This window comes from Mytilus galloprovincialis, chromosome 14, assembly GCF_965363235.1.
Source record: "Mytilus galloprovincialis chromosome 14, xbMytGall1.hap1.1, whole genome shotgun sequence".
Lineage (NCBI taxonomy): Eukaryota > Metazoa > Mollusca > Bivalvia > Mytilida > Mytilidae > Mytilus > Mytilus galloprovincialis.
In genome coordinates, this window is record NC_134851.1 from 36,885,573 (window position 1) to 36,902,126 (window position 16,554).

The 16,554-nt window shown below is 31.9% G+C and overlaps 1 protein-coding gene across 2 annotated transcripts in view; it reads right to left on the reverse strand.

Moving 5' to 3' along the window:
* Nucleotides 1–16,554, reverse strand: part of LOC143059660 (putative nuclear hormone receptor HR38) — a 48,326-nt gene that overhangs the window by 13,886 nt on the left and 17,886 nt on the right. For both annotated transcript variants that reach the window (XM_076233197.1, XM_076233196.1), the window contains exons 2-3: nucleotides 15,914–16,125; nucleotides 2,346–2,763 (exon numbers count right to left, since the gene is read on the reverse strand). The gene's annotated coding sequence lies outside the window, so the exon portion shown is untranslated. The remainder of the gene's footprint in view (nucleotides 1–2,345; nucleotides 2,764–15,913; nucleotides 16,126–16,554) is intronic.

Genomic DNA, 16,554 nt, shown 5'->3' on the forward strand with positions numbered 1-16,554 from the left:
TAAGAAGGTATTAAGGTCGTTTTAACTAATCCAGATTCATATGTTTTCATCCACATTAAATCATTTAGTAGTCTGGAATAGAAATCTTTTGAGGAAAATCATGTATAACATTTTTTTCAGCAAAATTAAATATTGAATATATTGCTGTAATGAATTTTAGTTCTGCTTGATTATGAACTGATTATAGCATTCCTTGAAAAAAGTCACTTCGGTACGTTTTTAGTCTTGACTAAATTTCATAAAAAAATTATCAATATACACATTTAATACAACTTTCCATCGCTTTCCATTTTCTACAGTGCCAATGTGTTAAAAATATAAACAAAAATAACATACCATTTAAAAGAGCATTGCTTTTTCATTTACTATCTTTTTTTCTCAAAAAATCTTTGAATCTCGCTTATCCAATCTCTTTAAAAGAATTGTTCTTCTTATTTTTTACATACAGTTCAAAACCACGTATTTAAACATGTTAAAGATCACACATAACAACTATCAGCTGATCATTTCTAATAATGTTCGAAGTGTCCCCCAAAACTTAATTTTAAACTAAATATTCATACCCTGCATGTAGGTTAACCTAATCCATTGTAAATGAAATCATTGTTTATCCTGATGCTTTATACGTCTCATTTTCTTATTAATTGTATTAGGTATCGACTCCCCCAACAAATCAATAATATCAGAGTTATCGTTCTTGATCAATCTTAAATTGTCTTAAAGTTGATGAATATTCCATATAATGAACAATAAACGACAAACAATCAAATGTCAAAACGAGCAAAATATCAAATTATTTATCTTATCCTTATATATTTTTATGTATTGTTTGTTGTATAAAATGTATGACACTCAAATTGTTTGCAATTCCCATAATCTGAGACTGTATGAAAAAAATAGCTTCTTATTTAAACAACGTTCTAAACAAAAGAGAGTCTAAACGTTGACTTATCTCAAATAAATTACAAAATAATCATTGTTGTTTTATTCTTAGGGTTTGAAGTCTATTTTTCACATTTCATTATGTCATGTATGTTCGATGCATGTAACATTGGATTTTGTATTGCAAGACTTGAATTTTGATCGTGCCGTAATATACATATCTTATTACAAGTAAATTACAAATGGAAAAAAAAATCGTGTTTTATTCTCAACACACCATCGATCATCAGTATAAATCGATATGATGTATTTAATTTTTGCTAAACCGGAAAAACCAAAGTTTTGCCTTAACTGCATGAGTTTCAAAAGATTTATGAACTAATATTATATATACATTGTTAGACTCTTTCTAGCTGAATATAACTACAAACATCATTCCATAAGTATGGTCAAATAATAACCTATTCCTACATATGTGTAATAAGGAATAAATTTCGATACAAGTTTCCGTTTATTTCAAAACATGAAACCCTATTTGCTCACATTGGAGCTAGACAAATTAGTATCTAACGAGTGTTTTCGTCTGGACCATGTGTTTGCTCAACAGTCCCTCATTTCTAACCAACTTAACACGGTAGTGTATTGCACCCCCTTCGAATCAAGTACAGTGTTTCAAAAGATTTTGAAAAAAACACAGATTGTATAAGAAAACCCCTTAATAAATAATCATAACACTTTTTTTCTCAAAAATCGTTAAGTACCCTACTCCATGCTAGCAAAAGCGTTTGATTTAATAGCAATGTACAATAAAATAAGAAGGCACTGACTATGTACCAAAAGGAATAGTTCAGGCGACATCAATTTGAACAAAAATATTTGAAGCTCTGTATTGACCACGGTGTTGTTAATTTTCATTTTCTGAAAAGCTTGATCCGTTACCCGCAAGTTTTAGGTTTTCTTCTGTTAGACAATGTTTTTTTTTTAAATTTCAGACAATCACAAAGAATATAAATAAGTACACATTCAGCAATAAGCATTACCGAGACAAAAATATTAAAGTTTGTCAAGAAAGTATAAAGGCTATAATACACCCCCATCAATACAGTAAGTTTATATAATGCAGTTCCTACAGTTATGTATTATCAATATTATCACAATAAACAACTGTCATATGCATTTTATATTCAGTTAATAAGGAACTGTAGCAATGATTTGTAAAACAGGTGGTCATTTCCTAATACTGACCATCGGTTACTATAAGTAAAAGGTGCTAACCATTTTTAAAATAAAGTTGTAAGTCGCTAAAAATAATTAGCAAATTCTATGATATATGTTATAAAAAAAAAATAAGTGTTAATTCTATTTACAATAGTAACTTACCAAGCAAGAAATAAAAATAAATCTAAGAAAAATACCTAATACTTTTGCCGACTTTTAATGCTTAAAAATTGCAAGTTCCTTACCTTGAATATTTTGCTGAGAATTATCCAATGTATAATCAATTTGTGACACTCCACTATATCCTTTGTAATAATCCAGATTGTTTTATAAAGCAATACTAGTCCCTCATATACGAAGTACTCCATGCATCCGAATAGTTCGCAATCTAACTCAAACATCAATGAAAACTGGGCCATCGTGTGTATATATTTCAACATCATCGTAACAAGGTCTTGGGGAACAACCAGTGACGTCACACAGCATCAATTCGTACGTCACCACATTTCAATACACATTCCAGGTAATTGGTATAGATGTAACGGCGTTTCTGATTGGTTGCCTGTTAATATTCTGCATGGTTGGTTAGAGTTACTTGATGTCAATGGCTGCTGTGTGAAGCTCATTAGACGGTCGATACTGCGTCTGACGCAGACGATCTATCTATAGAACAGAAACATACATATTAAACAACAATAAACTACAAAGACTACCAATCAGGCTTACGATAGGGGTATTCTAGAATCATTTAACCATTGTAGCGAACATAGAATGCTTACGTATGCCTTAATCTCTTTTTCGCAAGCAGTAGTGCTAAAAATAGGAACATTGAAGCAATTATAGAATTGGAGATTTCTCAATAATGTGTATAGCGTATTGATGAATTTACCATCGGATCAATACAACGGCTTTGACAAGAATTGTAAAGTCCCTTATTTGGAAGTGTTGAGAATAAAATTGTCAATAATCCGTTGTGGTATGTTGTATTTGTTAACGCTTCAGTGATTTTGATGTTTAGCTGATTTACGTTGTATCTTTGTAAGGGTAAATTAAGGTCATCTGACATTAAGGTGATAAAATATCCCATTATCTATTTGTAACACATAAATAGAACAAATAAGTGATGAAAAACGAAATGTTAGACTAAATAAATATATCAACGATTAGGTAGGCTTGAATGCACTTAAGAAATACATCTTGTAATGCTACAGTATTATAGCAACAAAAGATCATGTTATTTTAAGGGTAACTTTATAAATAACGTTTTATTGAAATAGTTCAGGGTTGCAAAAGAAAGAAAAAATCGTCGTGATATGTTCATTTTTAAAAGTCTCATTTAAGTAGATGTTGATATCGATTAAAGAATGAAGAAACTATCATATGTGCAAGGATTACATATGTTTCACCAATGTTTAATAACCAAAATGTACAGCTTATAGGATGAAAATCTTCTATAATGATATTGAGCATAGCTGGCAGATGCAACTTTTATTTCATAAATAGGTTATTGAGACTGACATACATGTACTTCCATACGATACTTATTGAGTACAAGATAGAGGCAGTTTATCAGTGGAAAAAAATACCAACAGAAGTTAAGTTATACAATATTTAACCGCATTGACATACTATAACTTTAAAAATCTGAAATTATATCAGTTTTAAAATATTTACAATAGTAGTAGTTTCTTTAATTTTTGTTAATATAAAGTTGTCCCTCCTTTGATTTTGAATAGCATTACTTATCTCAAATCTCCTGAAATAAAACAAAACCACTGCACTATTCCAGGGCAGCACTTTATAACTCGTTTGTATGCAACACAAACATCCCACGAAGTCCGCATAAACATGCTTATTAAATGCGAATCACGAAAAGTACAAAACGTCGGTCGATCGAGATGGTCATATGTCAAAACAAATTTATTAAAGAAAAGTTCGAAATTTAAAACATTTACTAATAAATGACATATTGCAGTCTTCACGTCTATAAATTTCCAGTTTGCAACGTGAAGTGCAATATTTGACGCGATGAATGTATTTGTCTTAAATCAAATTGTCGTCAAGTAATACAAAATTTATCTTTTCATTCAGGTAGAAGATGTGATATGTCCATGGTTGATGAAACCACGTGATCGTCTGTGTAGTAAAGGTGTTGACATACAGCCGGGAGCAAAAGGTACATTGTCACTAAAAATAGCTTTTGTATTAATAATATGTCCCAGGTAAATTAGACGGTACAGAAGGATGTTTGTCAAATATTTTCAAATTGGATTACAAAACCTTTTGAAATTAATTTTTTACAAAACCTTTTTGAAATTTATTTTTTGCAAAACCTTTTTGAAGTTAATTTTTTACAAAACCTTTTTGAAGTTATTTCTTTAAGTTTAAAAATTTATTTAGAAGCATTATTAAATTAATAAATATCCTGTAAAACATTGAGGGAAAAAACAAATGTGAATAATAAACATGTTAAAAACATATAGAATGTAATCATGGTAATGGAAATCACAAACAAAAAACTGATTAGGGTGTTTCCAAATTAGAAGAAATAGTTTCGAAAACTATATTCAAAAGAAGAAATATAAAAGTACTGGGAAAATATAAAATATTTCTCTTAAAGGAACATGAATTATAATTCACTCTTTAGAGAGTCCCTAATCAAAAGGCAAAATCGAAAGCTCAAACACATCAAAGGAATGGATAATAAAACCATGTTTCGAAAGAAAATTCTGTTAAAAAGAGCATATAGACTTTACCTTTTAAAGTTCTTCTTATGATCGTTTATGTCTAGATGTTAGACGAAATGTTAATTAATGATAATTGTAATGATTTTTTGGTTCTGATCCTGCCTGGAATTAAATGTATATGATTTTTATAGAATGAAGATAATAACATCTGTCTGAACCTTTTTTTTAATGTTTCATTTTAGTTTATAAAATGTTTTTCTGTTACAAATCATGATGTATTGTTTTATGTGTACATGTAATGCTGCCCATCAAGGGCCCTTGATTGGAATAATAAATATTCTTATTCTTATTCTAATTCTTTATAATATTCCACAAGTGAACATAAAGTCCGAACATAGAGAATCACGTTTTTGTTTCCGTAGAGGGACGTCATCGACTATGCTAGGGTATAACAGCCAGTCAAAGTAGTTGCAAACCACCCAGTCAGTAGAGGGGATTGTTAGAATATATCATACCGTAATCTTTTAATAATGTACATGTATTACAAATCGAGTAAAATCGAGAACAAATCCGTAAAATAAAGGTATCTGAATGGTGATGGTGATAGCATTACTCGTGAACTGCAAGCAAGCAGTACGTGTCGTGTCGGTACGTGTTTACAAAAACGTCAAGTCCTCCCAGATACAATCAACAGATAGAAGCAGACAACGATAGTACGAAAAAGACAAAATACGCCATACTAGTAACTGAATTACTTTTAGAAAGGACAAACATGTTGACGTAGAACGTAAAAGACAGAAAAACAAAACACCATTGCCAAAACATAAGAGACGGTTAGCAGAACAAATGTTCACAAAACAGAATACACTGAAAAAACAAAAGAGTGAGTATCACGAAACCCACAAATTACCAGGTGAACTCAGGTTCTCAGGTGCTCAAGTAACGTAGTTAGTTTATGCCTTAAAAGATCTCTGGTATTCGTCGTGTTGTACATAAATTACAAATTTGATTTTAAATCGAGACGATTCCCTGAACAAAAAAAAACGAGAAGATTGAGGCTACAACCAATTGAAGATATGTATGGTCGTTTTACACAGATGTCATACAGTCAAGTTTAAAATAAGTGCTGTACTACTAAAAAGCAAAACAAATTTATAATAGCAAAGCTGTGACCAATATTATTGTCAATGATCAAGTCAATTTTACATATATTTGTTTTGGAATCTGCCACCATTATTGCAAAAATGACGCAGATCAAACTGTCTGTAGTTTTGTAGCATTGTGCTTGTTGATATAATAGATAAGGACAACAGTAGTATACCGGTAATTAAAATGATTAAAAAAGTTAATCCATGGAGTCTCACTTCTACATGTAAAAGTGCAGTTATAAAGTAAAGTAGCTATTATTTATACTTTATTGTTTGTAAAATTCAGGAAGTCTAGACAAAGTCTATAGTGAAGGGTTTTTTTCAGACAATATCATTACAAAATTTCAATATAAGACTCAAATATAATGCCTACAATATTTATTGTGCATCCGATAGCACTTTCGACTTTTATTTTTTGTTTAATAAGCAAAAAACAAGAAAATCAATTGTTTTGGTCTGTTTGTGTAAGTTTACAGTTCTCTTGGATTATTTATTTTCACTACAAAATCATGTGTGGGGTATTTTTTCACTTGTTTAACAAGAAGTTTGCAGCATATGTCTATATAATACAAACAAGTACTTATTTCAACAGGTGTTAACGTTAAGTTGGACATGTGAAATTCATTTAATTACATGGAACTACATTGTCTAGCGTAAATATTATGTTATTTCCATTGAAAGGGAAACCTTTTTATACTTATACAACGTTGATTTCACATCTTTGAAATATAAACGTGGAAACGGCAAGCTGTCCCTCCTTTGCACTTGTTGAGAGTTCCAACATCTAAACACGGTCAATAAAACGGTACAAGGACTTTATAGGTATCGACGTTGTTCGGTGAAAGACACAATATACATAATTCAGGTATTGTGAAAAAAAGAAACGTAAGCTACTGATTAAGTATAAAATACTGATAAAGTATAAATATGTGTAATGTTATACACTGTCGATTGGATAGCAGAAATACAAATCCCTTCAGTAGCACTCCAATTTACGGCATGCCATGCTTACCTATCATGGCTAATATCGAGTGAAGGTATTCAGGTTCGATATGACAAGTGTGACACAATTTCAGCTTATAAGGTTTTTACGCTCTTGAAATGAGTTTTAAAATGCGTGTAAATTGTCATATCAAGTTTTCTTTTGTTATGATTTAAGACGCTTATATTTCTCGATCAAACCTTAATCAACAGGAATCGTAGGAATGTCATACCCGCCGTTTTGTTTAACGATAACGATGTCATATATAATCCAGTTCTAAAAAAGAGGGGTGGGGTGAAAAGGGGGAGGGGTTAATACAAAATTAAGGGACAACAACAAATGATAAGTTATAATTGGCCGTTTCAGAATCTAAAGCATCATGGGTAATTTCATTGTTCGTACCTCAAAGTGAAAATAACTATACGTCATTGGTTGAATTTCCATTGTTTATAACGTTTTTAACCAATCAAAACGCTTTGGTGTACGCTTTTGAAAATATTACCCAGGATGCAGTAGATTCTGAACGGCGAATTAAGTCGACATAACAATGACAACACAAACAACCGATATACGACGACGAAAAGACACACATCTGAGAAAGTGATAAAACCAAACCCTCTTATTTATAGTGCACGTACCAATTTTCATTTTCTTGAAGTCATGATAGCGACAGTCAACGAATATCAAGAACCAACAGGTTTATTGAATGATTAGTCCCTTTCCTACATATACAATGTATATGAAATGTGAACCATAAGACACAAAAAAAAAACACAATCAATAATTTTGAAAACAGTTTTAAACCTTAAAAACTAAAATTCTTCAATATTTCATAATACATCTTAAATTTATCTCAGAAACATCAAATACTTGCAAGCCTGTTTTTGTCAAGTTCGGTGTCTGCTTGGCCGGGTTAACAGCATCAGTAGGTTCCAATTCAAGTATGTTACTTTATGTCGGAAAAATATGTATATAAAAAAAAAACATTTTTTGAACATTAATTGTACAGAAGGATTCAGTGCAGATAAGGCAACAAGACATCACTCGGATAAACTGGTACTACAATATATACTGTTAATATGCATCTTTTCTTTCTTTAGTTTTTGCTTTATTCATCTTAAAATAGTCTTTATCTTATATTTTGATCACTTTGTTTACAGATTTTCAAACAAAACAATGCTTTTTTAGGTATCAAATCTAAATATAAACTAATAAACAACCAAATTGAGGTTTAATAGCTCCCTCGTGATTATTTTTAGGATTTATTTGGTCTGATCCATGACTTGCACGGAAAATACTTTGATATCGATTCTAAGAAAGACAATTATAAAAGCTGAGCATGCGTATATAGAAAACTAATCAAGGTATCGTACACGAGAGACAGAAATCTGCGTCAGTATTGGTCGCAAAAGGTAAGATCAATACAGTAATGAGGAAATTAAGACGTCATAGATATGCTATATCAGAACAGCTCTGACGTAAAAACAAACTACCATATATGGAAAGGATAAAGATGTTTCATCAGAGTATTTCTGATGTCAGAGGCAGTGTGACGTAAAAACAAGATACCATATATGGCAGGGGTTTATTTGCTAAAGTATTGATATTTAAGTTAAAATTAAATCCGACATTGTGGAGATTAATCGAAAGGTTTTAAGGCCATTTGTCTCGTAAAAATGGCAATAATCCAAATACTTCTGTTATAAGAAAGTAAACACCAAAGATATATTATCGGGTGGGTGGCTTGGTATATATTTGATGTTATCCTGTGGCTATAATTGTTCCACTTTTGTTACATAATGCGATAATCTAAAATGTTAAACGGCAACAGTTTGATTTTCTCCTAAAGGTTCAGGGTTAATGGGGGCGTCTAGAAGATTAGAAAAGGATAATCTAAATAAACGATTTATGCAGGAGAGGGTTTTTGCGGAAGGCAATGCAAATGATAGTCTCGTGTTCAGATTAAGGTAAATATCATGTTGAGATACATTTTTTTGCGTGGTAATAATTCTTTAAATGTGAAATGATAACTTTATGTAACACGAAACTTGTCTGAGTATGGTTTAGAGAAGGCCACAAAGTACACCACGCTTCTGCACTGGCGTTTGAATTAGCAGTTCAACAGCTTGTCTAGTGTTACCATATACAATTGAGAATGGAAATAGGGAATGTGTCAAAGAGACAACAATCCGACCAAAGATCAGAAACAGCCGAAAGCTACCTATGGGTCTGAAACACCACAAGACCATCCCGCACCCGGAGGCGTATTTCAGGTGGCCCGCAAACACAAATGTGTACTAGTTCAGGTTTACTGAACGTCATACTAAACTCCGAAATATATAAATGAACTAATATTCATATATCATATATATAGTTGATCATTTGTAAAATGCCTCCTTTTTGAATGTAAGAAAATTTTACATGTACAATATCCACTTTAGATTACACGAGACTTAATTGTTTTAGTGTTGCTGAAATCAACAAAGTATGTACAAAAGACCTAGTGAAAGAAACAAAAACTGACCTACGGAACAGTCGAAACTTTGAAAACAGTCTACTAGATGCGATGTGAGATATAGCTAAGAAATTTTAGTGCACTTTTGATGTGGAATTGTTATGACATGGATCAGTTGTACAAGTCACCTCTCAAAACATTATTCCCAATTCAAATTTTTGTTTTTGTTGAACGTACCCGTGATTCTTATGAGTGTAACTTTATGAAATTGGTCACTAAAGTCATTTTCATTTTATACCCATTTGAGTTAATTCAATGCATTACAAATTACCGTTGTGTCACTACCAACTAAATAATTAAAGTAAAACAACCTTTTCAGGCACAACATGCGAGTACTGATTGCATAAGTACCAAGCTATATAGTATACGTATTATGGCTATGATAATAAACACCTGGTATGAATATTTTTGATCGCACTGGGTAGAAATCGCCGATGGTGGACTATTATTGACCAGTGGTATCCTTAGATCAGTAGTCAGTGCGTCGATACTGAGATGACTTTAAGCATACCTTTCTTACATTGCTCCTTTATAAATTATTATAAATCTAAGGTTCCACATCCCTAGACTATGTGGCCCCTTGTGGTCTTCTTATGATGTTTACCTATTACGATGATTAAACCTCTTTCTCTTGAGCTATTTTGATGAAGGTAAGCCCCGAAGAGGTTTTACTGAAAACTACAAAGTCAGTGTATGTCTAAGGGCAGAAAATATGAACATCTTCTAACAAAAAAATATTAGAAAAAGAACTTTTCATTTATATATCTTGTCAACACAGAAGTCATCAGCAAAGGCATTGATCCAACGGTTTAAAACACTGATCAAAAATATACTAGACATGGTATGTACGTTATAAAGCGGTAAAAAGCATTCTATGAACTAAACAATTTCGATAAAATGATAAGCATGCGACATTTTGTTTATAAACAGGTAAACAGCAATGTTAAACCAATTCCATGGATATTCACCAAGATATATAATCATAGAAAACAACGAGTAAAGGGTTAGAGCAGTAAATCTGGTGTTTGATTTAGATCCAGTGGTAAACATTGAATGCAAATTTTCCAGAACAGAAGAAGTCTACACAAAAGAACTGATTTTTTTTTTAGTTTTGAAGAATGGATATGGAGGTAAGACTTGTAAATTTGACTGTAATTATACAATTAACAGGTAAAATGAGAGACATGCCTTGTATTCAGTCTTTAACTGATCAAATACTAAGAAACCGTCACTCCGACATGGGACATTTCATTGAAAATTTATGTTTCTCCCCTTAAAAATGAACTTTAGGACTTAAGGGCCAAAGGTTTATTGTGCTTGCTTCTATTGAAGATATAGTAAATAGTTATCAAAGGTACCAGGATTATAATTTAGTACGCCAGACGCGCGTTTCGTCTACATAAGACTCATCAGTGACGCTCATATCAAAATATTTATAAAGCCAAACAATTACAAAGTTGAAGAGCAATGAGGATCCAAAATTCCAAAAAGTTGTGCCAACAGTGTTCCCGTAACTTCGTTACCAATAATCCTACAGTGACCGTTTCCGGTACAAGTAGAAGTGGGACATTAATTCTGTCTAACTTTACAATACCAGTATAACTGATTAATCGAAAGTACATGAGAAGGTATTATTTTTTTCAACATGTTTACTTTGTAAAACTATTGAATAATAGCTTTTTTTCTGATCTAATACTTAATGTATCTCTACACTATTTCTTTATGTGGGAGGTAGTCTTATTATATAAACTTAAGGTAATGACATTTTCTCTGGGTTGAATATCATTTTTGTTTGGTATTGTTTCAGTTATTTGTAGCAGGGTTTAGGACATAATTATATGCTAGTTATCAATAACGACTAAAAAAACAAACACAACACCTTAAAAATTTGGCGCGTTCGAACTGCTTTCTTGGAATAAAGAATTTGAACATTAATTGAAACATAGCTGACTATAGCGGAGAAACAAATCTCACAAAATTGTATGAATCTTAATAAAATTAAATTCTTTAATTGCACTAGACTGATTTATCTTTCCTTGATTGACCTCTTCAACAAGTAAATGTCCTTGTTTCTATAATTTTTCTGATATAAAAAGTAAATTCACAAAAATACCGAACTCCAAGGAAAATTCAAAACGAAAAGTACCCAATCAAAAGACAAACTCAAAAGCTCAAACACATCAATTGGATGGATAACAGCTGTCATATTCCTGACTTGTTTTATGCATTTTCTTTTAAGATAAGACATGTATCCAGTGAATAACTTTGAATTTGTATTTTTTTAGTTTCAAACGAAGTCAGAAAATGCAGACTTCATTTTTTACAGGTTTAAATTTTTTTTCTTTTGTCTAAACGATGTAGTTATCAATGAAATTCACTATTTGCAATTGATAGTTGAATTGTCAAGAAAGACATAATTGTTTTACTTTCTGACACTGTGTGCACGTTATGTGACAACCGAGTGGCAGTTATGGGAGGTCGGTTGAAATATATTCTCTTCCTTAACAGTTTGACTTTGAACTGTTTATGTTGTTTTCATTAAACTTACCTGTAGGTAATAAACAACCAATATGATATCAAGATTTTATGAAAACAAGGGATCGGCCTTAACAGAAGGAAATTCGTCTGTATGAAATGATAATATGTAGTATGATTTCAATGAGACAAATTTTCATCAGAGTCTAAATGACGCGGAAGTAAGCAACTATAGGTCGTCATACGGTTTTCAAGCAAGATCTACACCCATACCATATTTCAGTGGCGAAAGGCACCGACATGTCGAAATGTGAAACAATACGAACTAAAAAAACTAACGGATTGACGTATTGCAAAGCAATCGAAAGAAATTGTAACAGAAATCATCCGATGACAATTACTAAATTACAAATTCATTAGTTAGGACAACTTCAAACAAAGACCGTGGCGGAGAAACATGTTGTGAGCGCTCAACCCCATTTGAAAATCCAGGACAGTAGTGGGACAGAACCACGGAATAAAATATAAACAGTATAAAACAGCTGAAAATAAAAACAAACTGTACAATCAGTGGTGAAACAGCACAACTATAGAACAAAAACACTGTTAATCAATTGACGTGCTATTGATAATTTTTGGAGGGTCATAACATGGAATGGAAAAAGCAAGATTCATTTGTCCATTTAAAATTGTTCAACGTCTATGTATAACTGATTTTTCTCATTTGATGAATTTCAATGTGAAACAATTCAATTTGAAAACCAATTATCCAATCGTTTCGTGTGTAGATTTTTGGACTTGTCTTTTAGTTTTTTTTCGTTGGACAGTTGCCTTGTCTGTTTTTTAACTTGCAGTAGTCCCGGTAGTGTCTTCTAAATTGTTTTTTAATCTTAAAACTACTAAAAACTTGAAGTGTCAAATGCTTTTTTGGTATATATGTCAGGTATAAATAAACTTAAACACATAAAGCTAATAAAGATTTTGCATTTTTTTCTAAATTGAGGCCAGTGGTATGACCCGCCTCTGGTAACCCTATTTTTTTCTCTGGTCATTTTTTTTCAAATATTTTCATATTTTATATATGAAGATCCATAAAGGATTCCATTAAAATGAGTTTCGAAATTACCAAGTGTTTTTGGAAGAGCAGTGCTTAGTCGAATTCAATGGTAACCTATATAGATACTACTAACATAGTTATATTAAGGAGAAAGACATCAAACGACCTTTTTCATTCGTTTCATCGTATTCACAAATAATCGGTTGGTTTAAACCCTGTGTCTCAATTCACTATCGATCTGTTTTTGTGGTCTTAGATATTTCAAGTTGGTTTACAGTTGAGTCACTTAAATTTTGAATTTACTGGTGGTGTCATAATCCCGAGTTTGACATTTGACCCAGTTCGGATTTGCATAATGGGTGATATATGCTGAGAAAGAGACGTTTACCCAGTCTCCCTCCTTTTGAAATTCATGCGATTTCTAGCTCAAATCTTCAAACTTGATTTGTATCATTTTAAATTGATTTATAAAATTTAATCACCGGTAACCTGCTGGTGGTTCAAATTTCAATCATTATCATGATATTCCACCCGACCGTCCACGATGAATTATGTTGGGTGGGGTTTGCAGGATAGACAAAGTGAGACGTTTCTAAAGACAAATATGACAAAAACTACACTACCTTAGTGCATTCAAGTTAGACAAGGAATGATAGAAACGATGATGAATTATGTTATGTCTTGTTGTGTTATTTACAGTTCACTTAGTCGCACACTTTTTTTGTGAATAAGGATTTTACAGGTTGTTGACACAGTTATTTGTGTGAGGCCTGTTTTTTTTCCAGGCATAATTGGACAATTTCTCTTCTAGTTATTTCAAATAAATTTCACTTTCAAATTTACAAAAAGACCATCATCGCACAGTCCAATATTTTGCCATTTCCTGCGAACTGAACCCGTATAAACGGTTCCCCGTGATTGAGAGACATAATAATTACGTAAAGTCATATATTTTGTATTCTTCAAACATTATTCTTGGTTATTTATGACCCTAAAACGGTGCAGTATAGTAATTTACTCAAATACTGTATCCTCTGAGGGTTATTTCAAAGACATGCACGATATATAAATTATGAAATATTTGATAAGTGGCACCATCGTAGCTTCCTATCTTTGACCATTTCCTGTCTAATGAAATCCCGTTTAAACAGTTTCCCGTGAATGAAAGACAAAAAATAAAGTAAAGTCATATGTTTTGTATCTTTGTTTTAAATCTCTGGGTTATAAATAACACTAAAACGCTCTGTGTATAGTAATTTACACAAATAGTGCATCGTACTTAATTTATGCAACGTCTTCTACTGGTTTAATGAATAGCCTATGTTTCCGCATGTCAGTCAAAGAAGTGTGTAGTTGTGTAAATAATTACATATATCAAAAACAAGAAATACATAATTAATGTAGAAATCTGTTAGACAAAAGTAAAGAAACTTCCGTTCTCGCATGGTTGAATGGTCTGCAGGGCGTTCTCCTTGTATTTATTTCCGTAAATTTTGTAACGCTATTTCTGATTCGCTGACGTAACTTTTGTCAATGTAAGTTTGGCATTGGAAACAAAACGATTGGTGGTTTTATTTAGAAATACTTTTAATTGGTTAATTGACGAAACGTACTTTTAAACTTAATTTGCATAGAATAAACAAGTCAGAGTGACATCTCATGACATATGTGTTCATCAATTGCACTTTTTTGCATAATATTATTGTGTAATTACACAGCACATATAACCACATTTTACAAGGCACAACCAATCAGATAGTCGAGATGCGAAGAAGCGGAAATTCTACCAACGGTCTGAAATTATGATAGAGCTTATACTTTGGAAAAACCAGTCAAAATATTATAAATCTTCATGAAAACAGGCGTTGGCTTTACAATTGTAAGACATATTTGATGACATAGCGATAACCAATTATGCAAGTTCTTCCTCATCACAATTTTAGGGGAAGTTGTAATTCAATAGAAATATATTAACGGTTGAATTATGATGACCAAATCACGAAAGCTTCATTGGTAATATTATGCATTTGATTTATTTCATTAATGAAATCCCCATGCAGTTTGTCTTAGGATTGAAATCCCCCATTTTGATAAATGTCATTATTGAACAGTTGATTATCAATATTTTTAAATGAAAAGATCAGTCATAATGAAATAAACAATTAAATCTCCTTGTTAAAAAAATTGTGTACTTATGGAATACATAAACAGGGTACCAGGAAATACAGTGTAACCTGTCCTATCCGACACACTCCGAATACTCATGTATCTGCGGTTTACGCAGGTTCCACTGTACTTACATTATAGGACAGATAAAATCAATCCACAACACTTAACGACTTCGAAAACAACAACGAACAACGCATGGTTCAGATAGTCTGCCTCGGTATATGGACACAGTGTTTTGGAGTGAAACTAGTTTAATTACAATAAAAAATATATGATCTACAAAAGTACAGATATTTTGTATTTTTCTAGATTTAATTGAAACTGCATGTTGTTTACGTAAATAAATATCTGGAAGTCTAAAAAATGTAAGTCTTTTTGCATTAAATTGGTAAAATGTTTTACAAATTTGATTTTTCTTGAAATACAATCGCTTGGTCACGTGATTGTCATCGTTGTTACGTAAACGTTTACCGTCATGCTTGACGATCCTTTTATTTATCAAACGTGTTGACATGTGCGTTCCAGAAGTACATTCTAGTTTTACGTAAACAGGTATTGAAGTTAACAAGTAACACGCGCACATCCGGTCTTTTCTCACTAAAAATAATCCTGAAAGAAAGCATTTGTTGGGCTTCTTATTCGGTGTAGCTACGAGAAGCTGTTAGACAAATAAGGGACCCACTCAAAACAAAAAAACTTTCATTCTGGCATATGTCTACCCTTCAACTAGCTGTTCATATGATGTAAGATGAAAAACAAATGCAATAAGAAAACAATTACCTGATATTGAACGATTATTCCGAATATGTGCTGTTTTTCTTTTCATACTCCAGTTTTAGTTGAAGCGGAACATATTGAATCTCTGGCCATTTTGAGATGTCCCCTCGATACAACTCTTCCTCAATATCGAATTTGCTGTAGAAAAACGTCATCCTCTTTCATCCATAAACATATTGTGATATTGAGTTTTTGTCAGTAAGACTTCTAGAAACCTGTAAAGATATAGAAATTACACACTGTTGATATTCATTGACGACAGAATACAATTATTAGATTATACTTTTCTTTTTAAATATCGCTGTCAAGCTAATAACATTTGCACTTTGTCAGGAAGACATCAAGAAACAGTAAGTTTTTTTTTTATCTTATATAATACATGTATTCTACTATTTGGGAAAAGAGATATAAAAGAGGCGGAAGACACTAAAGGTGCATTTAAGGTTGTACCTAACACTACAGGGAGATAACTCTGTAAAATCAGCCAAACGTTTTAATAACGTTGTGTTGTAAAGGGAATATTAAGCTTCTCAATGATCAAAATTGGTGTTTGTCAATCTGCTATATAACCAGTGTAATTTTTCTGATAAAATGGTTGGTTCAAAATTTTTGAAATTTATATATTTTGGTTAAAGGGCCAAAGT